The 14,437-nt window shown below is 33.0% G+C and overlaps 1 non-coding gene across 1 annotated transcript; it reads left to right on the plus strand.

Moving 5' to 3' along the window:
* Positions 1 to 1,442: 1,442 nt before the first annotated feature.
* On the plus strand, positions 1,443 to 1,514 carry Trnaa-cgc. The gene has a single exon. It is a non-coding gene; the product is annotated as a tRNA-Ala (tRNA).
* The last annotated feature ends 12,923 nt before the right edge of the window (positions 1,515 to 14,437 follow it).

Raw genomic sequence — 14,437 nt, forward strand, 5'->3', positions numbered from 1 at the left:
TCAGGTCATTGTGCCAATTTCAAATGCTATTAGGGCAGTAAAACAATGTTGGATAACTGTGCGTGCTTTAAAAGGGCGTACCTTCAGGTTACTTTCTATTACCTTAGTATTTTGCGACGTTATAAAGAGTGGACGTTATCCGGAGTGAAGTAAAATATATTATTTGTCTCTCGCTTCTATTGAGATTAATAAAACTTTACCGTCAATAGACAAAGAATTTTGTTTACACTCCATGATAAGAGTTCGAAAGTGTGTATTTTTTTATGTAACTGCAATTATGACAATTTGCCAAGTTATTTGGCTTTTGTTTCGCCATACCATAACAAAACAGTTTTCTTTCAGTACAGTTCAGGACAGTAGCGCTCAAAATCGCCGCTGGCATAATTTAAACACAACACACACAAGAATAATGTAAATCATGCATAAGAAATAGGACTGAACATTATTCAACAAAAAAAACAATATTTTTAAGTAAACGACGCTATCCATAGACTCAAGAGATTACAACTCAAATCTATGGTTAATTAGAAACGATATGTTGCCAGATGAAATAAAATTTACTAAAATATAGGCAACTCAAAAAAGGAAATCTTTTTTCGAACTACCTACGCATAAAAGTAAAAAAGGATACTAATTAAAACTTACTTTTTTGTATTATGTTCATGTGCAGGTATGTATTTAGAACAAATATTTTACTTTATTTTTGTATTGCGTACAGATAAAAAAAAAACAATAATAGCTAACAAGACATTCCCTCCAGTCAATCACAACTCACCGCAAATTATACATTACTGTGAGGCAAGGGGTTGAAACAAGGGGAGGTCGAACAAAGGGGTTTTAAAATGATTTTTATGTGTTCTTTACGCACCAACGCCGCTACTGTTTTACTATTATAGAACGCGCGAAAAAAAATGAAAACTCGTTGTACAGTCATTTAATCTCATTTTGAAATTACAATATCACTAAATTAGTTTTCCAAACAGTTTATATTGAATTTGAAACATTTGAAAGCGTTAATATTGTAATGCAACTAAGTTTTGTAATTAACATTTTAATCTGATAGTTTTAAGGTCGAAATTGTTATAGCAGCAAAATATAAATAACTGTGACAAAGGCGGAATGATAATAATATTTTCACTAGTTAATTAAAAGGGAGCAACTGGAAAAACAGACGGGATGATAACACGAGATTGAACTGTAGTTTTAACTCCTAACTTTAGATGACAACAACGCCATCTATATTCCCCTTGCGCGTCATAACATTATTTACGATACAAAAATTATCTATTTAAATGTTTCTACTTACAGCAAAATAAAGAAAATAAATTATTTCATTAAACATAGTACTATTGCTTGTCGAACATTCCATAATATTATTACAAAGAAACCAACATTAAAAAAGCATTTGCTTATGACACTGAATTTCAAAAGTATGAAACACTGGGGGTGTAACTCAGTGGTAGAGTGTCTGCTTCGCATGCTGAAAGTCCTGGGTTCAAATCCCAGCACCTCCATAATTACTTTTTTGTTGCGATTTACATTTTTACAGGTTTTTACAGGTGACAACCAAACATACCATTTTATACAAATTATTTCGATATCTATCAGTTTTCACTCGTTGTTCTGAACTACTGTATGCATTAAATTAAAAAATTAATAACAATTCTTTTTCTCTAAAGTTACTGTCCAATATCTAACCAGGTGTATGTCAATCAGAGTGTCCAATTATTTAAATAAATATTAAAAGTTATTACCGACGTGTGGCACGAGTAACGATGTCCGGCACACGCCGGTAGCGCGCTCTATTGACGCGGGAAATCATCGTCATTGTAACTGGCAACATTGCGATGACACATGTCAAATTGTACCGCGCAAATTCAGATAGGTTAAGATTTATACTGATTTATAATAAAACTTTGCGTACATCTTAGTTAACGAAATTAAAATAAAAGGCGAATTCAAAATGTAAATAGGACATGTAAATTATTGTTATAATCTTATTTCACACTTACTCTTTACATAAACAATCTCACTGAAACGCGTATAACTGTTAACCAAACCATAGACTACTTAATTTAAAGAAAAGCAATCTATTTTTTCGTTATCTGTGGTCAGTTTAAATATTGATAGGCGCAATTTCGGAGCGATGCTTATTCGTTATTCCATTTGCGCTGACATTTCAACTGTTATTGGTTAATTATTTATTTAATTCGAAACACAATTGCCCGGGAACACTTAATAAATAATGCTGGAAAAACATACAACAAAGAAAAATATGAAGAATTGACTTTGTTCCAGGCTCATAAAAGTAAGTAGTAGTATTTATTAAAATAATTTATGAGTAAATTTAGTTATAAACCATATTAATTAGAGGCATAACTTTCTTGTTAATTTTTGCGTACATTATCTATGTATCAATCGATTATTAAATCAAAAAACTGAATTAAAAAGTATGTATTATTTGAGTTTTAAATTGTTTTAAAACACGCTTTTTTTTAAATAATCCCCTGAAATATAAAGTTGTATAATTGTATAGTTGTATAATAATTGCATAGGCTGTAATAACTTGTCAGTATCGATAGAGACTGTCAGGTAGCCTAGTCGATGATTCCAATCCGCATTGGAGTCGGGGGGACAAATTGTGCTGTCTCAGGGGAAATCTGCGGTTATTAGCTGTCAATCATTGCAGCTAGGTGGCGCCCCATCTAATGGTGATAATACCAAAATCTTCACGCTGTGATTTTACGTTTGACATTTTATTTTTATAATAAAAATAAGGCTTTATTTACGGCTTTAGTTTTATTGTTAAGAATGTATTAATTCGCCAAGTTTTTTTTTTTAATTTTGTGTTAATCGTTCCATGACAATGTTTTACATTTGAAATCGTTTTTTTTTTGGTTCATTATGACAAAGCACTTTCGTATTTTAGATTACCTTTATATTTTTGTGGTAATAAACAGTGATACTAATTTAATAATATATTATTCAAGTATTTATAGAGGATATACCATATAATAAAAAAAACAAAACATATTTCACTGCGAATGTTTTTTTTTTAAATTAAAAACTTTAATAAAAATTGCATTTTCAACAAAGAGGCAAAAGGTGCGTTCGGAGTTGAGATATGGCGGGAGTAGATTTCCGTTCGGATTACTGCGATGGAAATTGAGTCGAAGTGTAATTTCCTGAACGCAACGTAAAAGTTTTCATTTCGTTGTTACATCTTAACAATAATATTATGTACTTGTTTGCAATTTATATGTTTAATACATATGTATGGAAACAATTTAAGCCGTACTCAGTGTCTGTATCACTAAGGGAGCCGATTAGTATAGATTTATAAAAATCTGCACCAAGTAACTGTAATAACCATTTGATGATTTTGTGTGCATTAAGACTTTAATCATGTTACATTTCATTTATAACTAGATTTTACCCGCGAATTAAATAAAATTCCAGGAATAAATATAGCCTATTTTACTCAGTAATAGTGTACCTTTCTAACCGAAATAGAATTTTCGAAATCGCTCCACTAGTTTTCGAGTTTATACGTTACATACAAAAATACAAATTTACCTCTTTACAATATATAAATTAATAGTTATATAAATTTATAGTTATTCTAAACGAAATAAGAATTTTATCGAAATCAGTTCATCAATGATAAATCTACACTAAGGGTGTCGCTTAGTGACTAATTGAACTCTGAGAGCAGATAAAGTATTATATTCGTACTGAGCGAACGTTTAACTAATGCCAATAAATCTCAATTCCTACCTCTATAACTCACACCGTACGAGGTAACTTTAATCAACTTACAGATGTCTAAATCTGATGTTAGATTTATCTACTATTGTCAGAAACTATTGGATAACGGAAAAAACTAATATTAGGGATTTTTAAAAATAATTCCAGTTTTCCTTAAACCTAGTTTGGTTTATTAAATGTTAAACTTTTACATAGCTTAGTTTAGTAAACGAATTAGGTGGCGATACAAGTGTAAAAGGTTTAAAAATACTTATTTTTCCATAACTCCAAATTATGTTTTTAATCTTACTAGTCTTACTAATATTATAAATGCGAATGCGGAGATGGATGGATGGATGTTTTTTTGAAGGTATCTCCGAATCGGCTCAACGGATCTTGATGAAATTTGACACATATAGAATACAGATACAATTTTCTCCTTTAATTCCGCGCGGACAGAGTCGCGGGCGACAGCTAGTTAATGATAATACTAAAACACTTTGTTACAACTGTGTTACCCCAATATTATATAATATTCCAACAATACGTTCACAAAGATAATTTTATTAATTTTCAAATTTTCAATATAACAGACATACCAAAAGAAATGTATACGAGTATTCACATTAAAATAAGAAGTAAATAAGGATCACTAACCACTAGATACAAGAGCTTAAAGTTATTCCATTTATAATGTTTTCTTCATCATCAGCTCACTATACGTCCCCACCGAGGGGCTCGGAGCCTACCCCAAGTTAGGGGTGACTAGGCCATAGTCAACCACGCTTGCCAAATGCGGGTTGGTTGACTTCACACATATCATTGAATTTTTTCTCAGATATGTTCAGGTTGCATCACGATGTTTTCCTTCATCGTAAGAATGTCGGATAAATGTACATATTATGTAAATCGAAAGTCGAAAAACACATTGGTACATGGCGGGATTCGAACCCAGGACCTGCAGATTGCAAGTCAAATGCTTAACCCCTGAGCCACCGATGCTTCAATGTTTTCATACTCATTTTAAATTTTGGAGAGTTTTGAGAAGTCATATTGAATTATTTAGTTTAATATTTAATTATAAGACATTCTCCCAAGTGGGTTGGCAACAGGCAGGCGGCCGGCCGTAAAAACTTAAGCCAAAACTTTTAGGTTTACAAAACCTTGTGTGCCGACCCCACGTGAATAGAAAAGGCCAGGGAGATGATCATGACTAAAGTAAGGACAAAGGTCATGTTATTTTATACACACATCAATTAATTTTCAATATATATTAACGGCTTAAACAAAGTTCAATCTATCTTGATAATACTAAGGTTGTAACATTCCTAATGACGTGTAACATAATATTGTTATGTTGGTACACAGAATTGTAACATAATCGCATGACTATTAATTAGTGAATGTTTGTCACATGCTTTATTCACATCTATACGTGATTTTAGTTAACAGTATAACATTTAGTGGCAAATATCGTAATCGTTGATTCATAAAATTTATGTGGCATTAAACACCTTGAAAGGTAAATTTTTGGTTAAATTATTTAAAATTATTTTCTCATTAATATTTTCCTATTATCTAAAACGCTAAAAAATATTGTAATTTAATTTTTTTAATAACAATGGCTCCTATGTAGACTATCGCAAGTCACAATTTTGCTATTTTAAAGCGATGGTCGCTTTATGATTTTATATATTAACTTTATTAATACACATGTGTGTATTAAATTTGGAAATAACGTGTTCATATTTGATTCGTCGTTATTAATCGTACTAAAGTTTGATTTTTTTTCTTACAAAATTTGCGTTTCAAACTAACGATAGTTTAGATAGGAGCCATCTATTTATTTTCTTCACAACAATGTACATAAAATAATCTATAAAAACAATATGAAAACATGATTAAGCAATCTTATTTTCAAAGGTAATAATAGCATATTATATGCGTATATATAAATATACGTTTTCATATTAAAATTAAACATATTTGTGAAAATAACAAAACAAAATTAGTTGTAGGCCCGCAGTATAGCATGCTTAACAGTGTAATTACTAACAGACAGTTTAATAACAGACAGGTCATCAGTCATTGTTACTCTGTGACAATTAACAACCGTATATACTAGCAAACGTAAGTCACGCTATCTGTAGTGTGCTCTATGACTTAATATCTCCTAAATTGGATGAATTAAACGGCACTTACAATTTGGTCATATGATTTAAAAAAAACTACTCGTGTAGTCTGTATGTGTGTCTCTAAGAATTAAAGCTTCCTCTCAGTTTTAAAACGCTAAGTGCCCCACTTAGTGCGGAAATTAGTTTACAATATCGTTAAATTTGAAAAACGATGAAAGTTAGAGAATGAGAATGAGAAGTTAGATACTGCTTTGCAGTACCAAAACGAGAGCACGTAACGCCTTTTATGAACAAAAACAACATCCTTAACATGAGGGCTCGAAGAGAACTTCAATACGCTTGTCTAACTCAGAAAGTGATGTGGAAACAGAACCCGACATACTTATTCGAGTTATTAACCTTTAGAAGAAACGCTGTTAATAGAAATCTAAGATCGGCTAGTGAGAACTTACTGGCTGTAGCGTATTCAAGATCGGCTAGATTTAATGGTTGTTTTAAATTTAATGCATCTAAGATTTGGAATGACCTGCCACCTCCAATGCGGCACAATATGAGTATTGCAACATTTAAAAATAAATATAAAACTGTTTTACTAAGGAGACAATGTTTGACTCAAAACCTACGTTACATTAACATTAAAAAAACTAAATTACCCTTATAACCGGTCTGTATTGTTGTTTGTTTGTTGTTATTAAACCTTCAGTCCTGAATAAATATTTTATTGAATAAATACTTTATCGATGTTAAACACACTGTACATATGTGTATGTATTTTATGTATGTATTATATATATCTGAATATATTTTACTTATATGTTTATATGTTTATTATGTGTGTGTATATACTATATATGTGTATATATATATATACATATATATATATATATATATATATATATATATACACATGACATGACATGAGTATATATGTATGTATTTCTATAAATTTATCTCTATCGCACAAACAAACGCACACATATACACACTCGCACACACATGAATGAATGAATGGCTGAACTCTCAACTGCCCCTGTACTGGATTGTCTGTACCTTGTTAGAGTAATATACTAGTATATAAATTACGGGGAGGCTGAAAACCAGCGCGGCCTTCAGTGACAGGCTGGAGGCAGCATCAGCTGAGCCTCTTCCCATTTAGCCAAAAACTATTTTTTTTTTGTTTTTCTCTTTAATCGATATCCTTATAAGTGTGATTTGTTTTGTTTTTGGCTAATAAACTGGATTTTTTTTTTTTTTTTTTTTATGAAGTAATTTAATCGATTTGTAGTAGTTTAATTAAAACAACACCCCCCAGCACCCTTCACCTTGTATCTCGTGTGATTTATACACACCCCAGCTGAGATGGCTCCACGTATGAGAAGGTTTCGACGACAAATGACACCTGCGATTATTGTCAAAGAACTGCCTACTGACACACCGCTGCATACAGCTTTTATTGTAAACAGGTAAGGGAGGAGAAAGTTTTTTGTTAATTTTCATGGTGTCAAGAACTAGAATGACATGACTTATCAATATTCTGGTGTCAATCGAATATTAGTTAATTACAAAAGAATGGAATCGTAATGTGTAACTAATTTATTATTTTCATCACCTTCGACCTTAAAAAGTTGTCATTTCAACCAATGGGCTTCAACAGCCATCAATTTCTCGCAATCTCTATGAAAGAAATGAACAGATGATTTATTTCCGTGTTTTATCTTAACTCTTACTAATATTATGAATGCGAATGTTTAGATGGATGGATGTTTGTTTGAAGGTATCTCCGAAACGACTCAACGGATCTTGATGAAGTTTGGCACATGTAGAACATAGTCTGGAAGAGTACATAGGCTACTTATTACGTTGTTTTTTATTGCGCACGGACAGAGTCGCGGGCAAAAGCTAGTTGTTCATAAAATAAAATGGATTTTTTTTTTTTTCAAAAATAATTATGATCTCTGTTATCTTCAACTGACATTCAAGTTTTCATTACTAAAACAAAAATGTCACATTAGCAATTGACATTGACATTTTGAAAGGGGTTTTTTGTAAGTTTTATAAAGATTTATTTTATAATTCAGTTTACATGTACAGAAGTGCAGCTGTAGATGTTGTGTTGGTGTTCGTCTTGTGCGGCACCCTAAGCTACTGTCAGATGCTACCGAACGTCGGCACAGTGCTCTATTCCAACGAGGATAAAACAAAAAACAAATGGACCAGAGATGACATAGCTATGCTCCAAGCAAGATGGTATTCCCAACATCTTATCCCACCTCTTGACACCAGCAATGAAATTAATGAAGAATACATCAAACGCTTGTTGACATACTTTAGAGATATTTACAAAACTATCAAAAATATTAGCCCCGACCCACAAATAAATGACATAATCACCACCGCAGTGTCCGATACCTTAGGAGGCTACTTAAAGCAATGGCTTCTACCTATCACTAAGTTTGCATTCTACAGCGGTACGGTCAGTAAAAAGAGTGCAATAAGGATGTTCAGTTTCTACGACGATGTTAGGAAATACCTCGACACCGACGGCAGCAGTTGGAGCGCGCCTAATATCAGAATCCTCAAGTCCGTCGCCATCAACATCGCCCCACCTCCGACGTTCACCTCCTCGGGTAGCGGAAACTCTCCCTGTGACAATCTAGTCTATTATGAAAAAGATGATAAAGGTTTAAAAATACCCTTGCCCAGTGTTACTTGGAGTAATACATCCTCAATAATGTTCCTGCCGCTTAAAAACCAATCCTTCATGTTTTTAAATGCACCAGAGTCCGGTACGGTACTATTTCAATATTACGATACAGCAAAGAGTTGCCTAAGATCCATTAAAATGGCCGACGAAGAAGAATTTAATAAACGCTTTCAAACGTGGCTTATAAACACAGTGTTACCGCACTTGAATGACGAGAACTTGTACTTTGGCTTGGATAGTGTACTTTGCTTGGTTAACAAGACGAAGGAATTAAGTAAAATGACAGATTTCTATGAAAAACCTGCTAAATCTAAGGATGTACATTTTCATTTTGCCTCAAAGAAAGTGGTGATAGTTACGATTATTCTGTTCCTAGAAATATGCTGGTGTATTCCAGCTATGATTTATATAAAATGTTCTAGAAAAAAGGAAAGAAAGCGCCGTGGACGTAGTTGTCTGCACGTGTGCGTATCACGTAAGGAAAAATCAATGACTACAGAGAGTTTAATCGAAGAAAACAGCATGCAGTTTAACAGACCAAACAACGAGGGGCCAGGAGGGAAGAGAGAACTTTTTCCGAAGGTTCTACGGTATTCAGATCTAGGTATCCAGCACGAACCCTCGCAAAAAACAGCTTGCGTTACTAGAACTCCATACCCTGACCCAGATGACAACCCGGGCTCAACTAAATCTCATATTAAAACTGATTGTAACACTAACCACAAAGAGAGTAAGTACTGCTTTGATTGCACTTCTAATCCTACTATTTATACGTCGACTAGTAAGGCATTAAGGTCATCAATTTACAGCACAACAAAGAAACTAGTCGCTGCTAAAACTGTTACTTTATTTAGAAATAGCAAAACAAACAATTATTCTGACATTGCAGAAAAAGATACGGACGATCACAGAATCTTGTGTCCTACAAGAACTACCTATAAAGAAACTCCGGTTAAATTCAAAGAACCTGTGAAATATAATACATTTATACGCCCGAAAAAAAGTAAAAATATTACAATTTTAGATAAGAAGGAGAGCAATAAAACGGTAAGAAATAATTATGCTAATAGAAGTATGAAAGGACATGTATACAACGATAGAGCTCCGTTTGAAAGAGGACAGTCGAAGTCAAAAAAAATCACATTAACTCAGAAAGGTGCTAAAAAATATGCTGGAAAACCACACGGTGGCATTAAACTTGAGCGTCAAGAGCCAGAAATCACGGACGTCAGTGAAATTACAGATAAAAATAAACCTGAAATAACACTAAATCAAATGTCTTGCAACCGAACATCTGAATTAGTCGTTGTAGGTACAAGCATAAATATAAAAGAAGCACCAGATATAAATAATACGAACAGTGGAAATGTCGCGGAAAAACTTAAAAAGGATATAATGAAAGACAATCTTCTAAATATGATAGAATCTGAAGGCAAACTAACAATTTAATCTTAGTAAATTTATTGATAAAATTATTATTTTAAATAATAAATAAAATTAATGAATATTAACATAGTTTTTTTCACTCAGGTCAAAACATAATGCATATTTATTTACCTTTTCATTGTCCTTTTAACATTAAAAACTAAAAGACAAGAGACATAGCTTTGTAACTATAAAATACCATGCTCGTTAGCAAGGAAAATCTCAAATTCGTGTCTTCTATTTCACTAAACATCGTGTAGAAGCTCTCTCCATACTTGTATCACATTTAGAGGCACGTACTAATCACCCTGACGAATTTATTGGCCGCGATCCGGGTGAATTACTGTGGCGTGGGGCGGTTGAGTTATTGCATATTTCGCCCTGCTCAGGTGGTTGGGAACCCTCTAATCTGTCATTACGCCAGTCCATTCCCACTTAGCAAATTGAATGCTCGGACTTACCTATTATTTCACTATAGGTTAAAAATTCGTAGTTGATTAGTACAACAAATCTTAATCCGCATATTTTTAATTTTATCAGTCGATGGATAGATTTATTCTAAAAGATATATTTATTTATCTTTCCGACTTCTAAGTTAATCTGACCAATACATTTTAGATAGGACTAACTATCATTCTGTTTTTAACTTGCGGTCGGACTTCGTCAACGCAGAATTAAAAAACATAGCCTATAACATGCCTGCGTGCATCAGCCACCTTCCCTTCCAAGTCCCGTCAAAATAGATCCAGCCGTTCCGGAGATAACGCGGAACAAACGCGGCTTTACGAACATACAGACAAAAAAAATTGATTTTTCGTTATCAGAAATGTAAAACATAAAATAAAAAATACATCACGAAAAACAAATGTGATTTCTTTTTCTCGATATTACGTACCAACACTCCAATTTTACTCATATGTATAGAAAAAAAACTAAATAAAAGCTTTCATATAATCATATCATATTTCAATATTCAAATTATTTTTCCGCTTTCAGTTACTTGTTAGCTTTTATAAACTTAAACCGCGTTAAGTTTTATTCAATACTCCATAATAATTATCTCCAGAATTATGCTTTACCATTCCTTCGATAGGTCATCTCTTTGACTAAAAATATGAAGAACAACTGTCTAATTCCGGAATATTACGCACTAATACCTTACTATCAGAAATTAAATAATTCTAGCAGATGCTCACAATCACTTTGAATGACCCGAAGTAGCCATCAATTAGCTAGAGGCAGGGACAATTTGTTCCTAAATCTCGTGTCGATCGGGGATTATCTCGGACAATTGCTCGTAATCCCACAACATTGGCCACCTTCACTTCGACAGATGTATTTATCACAGCTTGCTCACCCCATACCATTAGTCTTAAGTTATCCACTACTAAAGGACTTATTTTATTAAGTATATACTTGATTTAATAAATAAATTAAAATAGTCTACTTTACGAATTATACAAGTTTTGAAAATTTGAGGTAGCCAACCGTCAGTTGACAATATAATTCCAAGTCGGTAGAGCATTCTCCATGATTTAAACATTTTGTCTATATCTAGACTGCTTACACGATAGTCTTTAGCAAATTAAAACAGTACAAAAATCATGATTGAAAAAATCAAAGAAGTAACTCTTTACTATGCACACAGTACTTCTACGTATCTTGTAATTTCTACATCCATTCATTGTTTGTTGTTAATGTAATTCTATCTTTTTTTGTTGCCTTTTTAATTATTGTTTTTTGTAAAGGTGCCAGCTGAAAACCTGCGCAGGGACAGTTTAGTCTGTTCCTGCTTCGCTGAGCTGGCTTCCTTTTACCACACTATTGTATCAAGATTGTGCCTTGTGTTTATTTTTTGTTTTATATTCTTTGTGTGGCAATAGTTTTTGGAACGAAGTTCCTTATCGCGCGTTGTGAAAGGGGGCTAGACGGAAAAAATTCTTACGAAAAGTTGTCACGACACTTTTTGCTATAGACGAATGAGCGCTACTTCATCATGGCAACGACTTGACAAAATATAACGAAAATTCATAGAAATAAAATGTACTTCTTGTGAAGACTTAAGTTTTTTATTCATAGAATAAACATTGGTTCCTTCACTAATTAATCGAAAGGAACTTCGTTCCATCCGGGTGTCCCAACACACCTCTCAAGTTTTTATTTTTTTCTTTCTTTAATTACATACATTACTATTTAATTTTATACACTTGAAAACAAATGAGAATCGAAGTAAATCATCCCATCATACTTTCGGTGCAGAGGTTCGCCGTTAAATCCTGATAAAGCAGTGAAATTAAATAAACATTAACCATAAACGCTCCCGGGTCACCTCTGATTTATTTGCGGGTCCATTTGTACCCAGATTACAACGTCCGTGTTAAATCCCCTCAATAAAATACATTTGCATTTTTGTATAATTCAAGTATAGTATACCACATAGGACCCATTTAACAATATTACGGTCAAGTGTTAGGAATACTAGTCGTTTACTAATGAGTTACCAATCTTACTTCTTACTAATATTATAAATGCGAATGTTTAGATGGATGTTTGTTTTAACGTATCTCAGGAATGGCTCAACGGATCTTGATAAAATTTAACACGTTTAAGATGTAGAACATAGGCCACTTATTACGGCTCGGACAGAGTCGCGGGTGTCAGCTAGTTTCATAATAAAAAAATTATAAATATAAATAGTTAGGTAGATAAATAAGTAAACAATTCACCTAAGACGTAATGTAATCAAACTTATTTCAGATCCAACAAAGAACTAGAAATAAAAATCTCAGTCAACGAATAATTTGAATTAGTAACTCTATCTTAACATTTTAAATTAACCCGTTGACACACAACACGAAACCGAAGGGGGAACGTCTCAATAAATTAAACAATATCTCCCCTGTTTACAAGGAAACTCAAGATCTCTGACTGCTATTACTTTGTCATAGTAACCGCATTCAAAAACGCACCACAACTCTGAACGTTCCTTGTTAGATTTAAATGCGACAAGGTTGTAAGTATAGCCAAGCAAATAAGTCTAGCAAATCGAGGAAAATAGGTGTGTCCGTAATTAAGGGACTGTAACAAGGCCTCAAGGGAATATTCTGATATCGTTGTCAGGACAAACCCCTCGCCGAAACTGAGGTTAAAAACAAGCTTACCGAAATTTATGTTCAAGGAAATTATCTTATCAATGGTGAAAGATTAAAGGAGTTACGCTCGTGACCCCGAAATCTTTGCAGACGCTGTTATTCTCTGTTTTAAATTACCTTTTTTTAATCTTTGGTAAAAAATACGTGTTTGGAATTACTCCACTATCTATGACTGTAAAGAAGTATCTAGTAAGGCAATTCAGCTATTAAAATACGCTGAATATGTTAAAGGTTCGTAATACAACACAATTAAACAATAACTTGAATCGTTAATTTATATGTACAATAATCTTACCGCAATATTGATCGTAGCCATATCGTAGCAATCTATTTGCCGAGACACTGTTGTCACCTAAATAAATACAAAGATTTAAGATACGACGTCCAATTTAGAAAGACCTACAACTTCAATAAAACATTTCCATTTATATATCAAATTTGTTAAGACATAAGAGAACATGGGGGTTTTATTATAATTGTCAGGGAAAATTACACGCTAGGGGAAGTTAAGCAAATTAATCACTGGTTCCAATTTGCCGGAAAACAATGCGGTAGTGATGTAGGAGTCGTCAGCCCTTATTTCGTTGGTAATGTCAGTTAGTTGGTGATAAACGATTAACCTGGGTTCAATTATGTCACCTAATATACAAGAAGCTCAACTCATAATACATAAGATTTAAAATTTAATTAATTTGATTAATTGAATATTCCATCGTAACCAAAAAAAGGACTTGAAACCTAGCCTAGCTATATTAAATCACCCTCTATACGTCTCTTCTTTATAAGTTAAAACGGTATTATTATTTAAGGCAAGATTCATTTCTTTTAATAGTCTTGCGTAATAAAACATCCTGTGATAAACAACAGCAGTCTGAGTCAACTGCTCGCATCCGGCAAGATGTCGCACGCCACGAGATAAATAAAACAAGCGATTAATTTGTATTTCCTTCACTTGAAATGTACCAAGTAGTTTTACTATCAATATTTTTATAAACGTACTAGTGACTAATTATAGCCCGCGACACCGTCCGCGCATAATTAAAAAAAAACGTAATAAGTAACCTATGTGTTCTTCCAGACTATGATCTACATTTATGCTAAATTTCACGAGATCCGTTAAGCCGTTCCGTTTAAAGTTAGGAAGCGATTTACAAAAAACTCATTACACAGTCGATCTCTTAGAGCTATAAGAACTATATAATCAATTTATTTATTGTTTTTCTTTTTTTAAACAACTAGATGATAACTATGTACAACAAGTTTGTATAGACGTA

This window comes from Papilio machaon, chromosome 20 (assembly GCF_912999745.1).
Source record: "Papilio machaon chromosome 20, ilPapMach1.1, whole genome shotgun sequence".
In the NCBI taxonomy this organism is placed as follows: Eukaryota; Metazoa; Arthropoda; class Insecta; order Lepidoptera; family Papilionidae; genus Papilio; species Papilio machaon.